We start from the raw sequence: 4,094 nt of genomic DNA, 5'->3' as shown, positions 1-4,094 counted from the left end.
CCGTCTTGCCGCCGGGGAGCAAACTGTTTCCCACCCCCGCTCCCCCAACCGCACAGCCGCCCGCGACCAAGAGGCTGCCTCGCCGCGCCGGCCAGATCCTCACCGGCATGCTCGTCGGACGCCGGCCCACTCGTTGGAAGTCGGTAGGGCAGCTAGCTGGCCCGTGCGCGCCGCGACTCCCCTCGCCGGCCGTCTCCTTCTTCGATGCCCGCAAGTTGTTCGACAGTTTGCCAAGGTACAAAAATGGACTCCGCCGATGAGTTCTTTTTTCACAATTTCCTTTGCGACTCCGACGATTCGTCGTCCGACGATAAGGAGGAGATATTGGCTGCCGTGTTGGTCCATCACCACCTCAACAGCCCAGCGGCCGTTGTTTCATGGCTCCATTCCGAGCCACCTTCCGGCGTTGAATCGCAACCGAGAGAGCGGGCATTTCCTTCTTTGGAAGGACTACTTTGATACAACAAACCCGTTGTTCAAACATCACAAATTCCGCCGCCGTTTCCGATTGAGTAGGCATGTTTTCAACCGTATTAGAAAGGAAGTGGTCAGCTATGATGACTATTTCGAGTGCAAAGAGGATGCCGTCGGCAAGATTGGTTTCTCCTCTTATCAGAAATGCATTGCGGCCATCCGAATGCTTGCATACAGAATGCCCGGTGATCTCATTGACAAGTACGTCCGTATGAGCGAGTCTATATGCCTAGAGTCCATGTATAAGTTCTGCAAGGCTATTATTGCTGTGTTTGGCCCCGAGTACTTGAGAGAGCCGACGGCTGAAGATACAACCCGTTTGTTGGCGATGAATGCCAGAAGGGGATTCCCAGGGATGCTTGGCAGCATAGACTGCATGCACTGGAAGAGGAAGAACTGTCCTTCTGCTTGGCAAGGGCAGTATAAGGGACATGTCAGGGCTTGCACTGTCATCCTAGAGGCCGTGGCGTCTCAAGATCTCTGGATCTGGCACTCTTTCTTTGGCATGGCTAGATCATACAATGATATCAACGTGCTTCAGCGCTCGCCGGTGTTTGCTAGGCTTGCCGAAGGCAACATCCCACCGGTGAACTTTACTGTCAATGGCCACAACTACGACAAAGGATACTGCCTGGGTGACGGTATCTATCCTCAGTGGACCACTATTGTCAAGACAATACCCAACCCTGTCGGAGAGAAGAGGAAAAGATTTGCCCAGGAGCAAGAGAGTGCCAGGAAGGATGTCGAGCGTGCCTTTGGTGTTTTGCAATCTCGATGGGGCATCGTTCGGTATCCTGTTAATACATGGAGCACACATAAATTGTGGGAGGTGATGACTATTTGTGTGATCATGCACAATATGATCATAGAAGACGAGAGCCCGGAACGTCTATACGATCAAGGGTTTTAGTTTCAGGGTGAGAATGTTGTGCCTGAGCATGGAGTAGCGGCAACGTTTGAACAGTTCACCCAATTTCATGAAGACATGCGTGATTGGAAAACTCACGTGCAGCTGCAATATGATTTGGTTGAGCATATGTGGGCTCATGTTGGCAACCAATAGATGTATCTTCTTTTATTTGGCTGCAAAACTATGTGAAATATTTTTATTTGTATCCGGTTTGTAAAACTATAATATTTTTATTCGGTAAAACTATGTTATTTGACAATATGTTTGAATGCAAATCAATGTAAATATTGGGCGGCCAGCCGGCCAAGCCGGCACATATGGGTCGGCGCGTTGGGCGCGCTGCCGATCCAAATCTAAAAGAGGGTGGCCGCAGGGCGGGCGGCCGACCCAAACGGATAAAAAGCGGACAAAATCGCCGTCCGTTTAGGTCGGCCCGTTGGAGTTGCTCTGAAATAGAGCAGAGAATTTCTAACGAGCACACTGGAATAAAATGTAAAGCACATGGGCATGGGCGAGCGGCGGGGCAACGAGGTCGGCTTGCCCCAGGTGACAGTCTCCGACGAGTATGCGCACGCTGACGTGAGATAGCAGTCATCGTCAGTGACTTGGCCTACCATGACTGAGAAGAGGAAGAGCACGCGGAAAGGCCCTCCGAGGCAGTCTCGGTGGTCGCACCCGTCCGCTGCGCAGAAGACGTCCGCCATGGGGAAGTTGCTGTCGAGCACCGCGGGCACCGGTATGCGCTGCTGGGAACCCATGATTGGCTCCCACACGAGAAGCTCCTGAGTTTCCGGGGACTGGGAGTTGGAGAGGAAGAGGGCGCGACCGTGGCGGCAGTCGAGGGTCCGCCAGAACCCGTTGTGCGGAGCGGCGAGGGAGAAGGACGACGCGGTAGTGGGGATGAATCATGGGATGCGCTCGTCTTCCAGGTCGTGGAGGAGGCCGAGCATCGGGGGTGTCCGATGGAGCTCGTGGAGGTGGCGGCGGAAGTGAGGGCGGGAGACGAGGCAACCCCAGGCCTTGCAGACGAGGGAGGCGTGATACGTCTCCAACGTATCTATAATTTTTGATTGCTCCATGCTATATTATCTACTGTTTTGGACATTATTGGGCTTTATTATCCACTTTTATATTATTTTGGGGACTAACCTATTAACCGGAAGCCCAGCCCAGAATTGCTGTTTTTTTGCCTATCTTAGGGTTTCGAAGAAAAGGAATATCAAACGGAGTCCAAGCGGAATGAAACCTTCGGGAACGTGATTTTCTCACCGAACATGATCCAGGAGACTTGGACCCTACGTCAAGAAATAAAGGAGGAGGCCACGAGGTAGGGGGGGCGCGCCTACCCCCCTCAGGCGCGCCCTCCACCCTCGTGGGCCCCCTGTTGCTCCACCGACGTACTCCTTCCTCCTATATATACCTACGTACCCCCAAAGGATCAGATACGGAGCCAAAACCCTAATTCCACCATCGTAACTTTCCGTATCTACGAGATCCCATCTTGGGGCCTGTTCCGGAGCTCCACCGGAGGGGGCATTGATCACGGAGGGCTTCTACATCAACACCATAGCCTCTCTGATGAAGTATGAGTAGTTTACCTCAGACCTTCGGGTCCATAGTTATTAGCTAGATGGCTTCTTCTCTCTTTTTGGATCTCAATACAATGTTCTTCCCCTCTCTTGTGGAGATATATTCGATGTAATCTTCTTTTTGCGGTGTGTTTGTTGAGACCGATGAATTGTGGGTTTATGATCAAGATTGTCTATGAACAATATTTGAATCTTCTCTGAATTCTTTTATGTATGATTGGTTATCTTTGCAAGTCTCTTAGAATTATCAGTTTGGTTTGGCCTACTAGATTGATCTTTCTTGCAATGGGAGAAGTGCTTAGCTTTGGGTACAATCTTGCGGTGTCCTTTCTCAGTGACAGTAGGGGCAGCAAGGCACGTATTGTATTGTTGCCATCGACGATAACAAGATGAGGTTTTTATCATACTGCATGAATTTATCCATCTACATCATGTCATCTTGCTTAAGGCGTTACTCTGTTTTCATGAACTTAATACTCTAGACGCATGCTGGATAGCGGTCGATGAGTGGAGTAATAGTAGTAGATGCAGGCACGAGTCGGTCTACTTGTCTCGAACGTGATGCCTATAAACATGATTATACCTAGATATTCTCATAACTATGCTCAATTATGTCAATTGCTCAACAGTAATTCGTTCACCCATCGTAAAATACTTATGCTCTTGAGAGAAGCCACTAGTGAAACCTATGGCCCCCGGGTCTATCTTCATCATATTAATCTTCCAATACTTAGGTATTTCCTTTGCTTATTACTTTGCTTTTATTTTACTTTGCATCTTTATCACAAAAATACCAAAAATATTATCTTATCATATCTATCAGATCTCACTCTCGTAAGTGACCGTGAAGGGATTGACAACCCCTTATCGCGTTGGTTGCGAGGAGTTATTTGCTTTGTGCAGGTACGAGAGACTCGCGCGTAGCCTCCTACTGGATTGATACCTTGGTTCTCAAAAACTGAGGAAAATACTTACGCTACTTTGCTGCATCATCCTTTCCTCTTCAAGGAAATGCAACGCAATGCTCAAGAGGTAGCAAGGCGCGGATGAGGCAGGCTGGGTCGTCGGGCGGGAGGCGGAGGAGGATCTCTTCGAAGAGCTCGTCCAGGATTGTCGGCGGC

General features: G+C 49.9%; 1 pseudogene; it reads right to left on the bottom strand.

Moving 5' to 3' along the window:
• LOC119283943 overlaps positions 1-4,087 on the bottom strand; it is a 5,972-nt pseudogene extending 1,885 nt beyond the window's left edge.
• Positions 4,088-4,094: the final 7 nt, after the last annotated feature.

Source organism: Triticum dicoccoides, chromosome 4A (genome assembly GCF_002162155.2).
Source record: "Triticum dicoccoides isolate Atlit2015 ecotype Zavitan chromosome 4A, WEW_v2.0, whole genome shotgun sequence".
NCBI lineage: Eukaryota > Viridiplantae > Streptophyta > Magnoliopsida > Poales > Poaceae > Triticum > Triticum dicoccoides.
The sequence above is the reverse complement of the archived record's forward strand: the minus strand, read 5'-3'. Positions and strand labels throughout refer to the sequence as shown.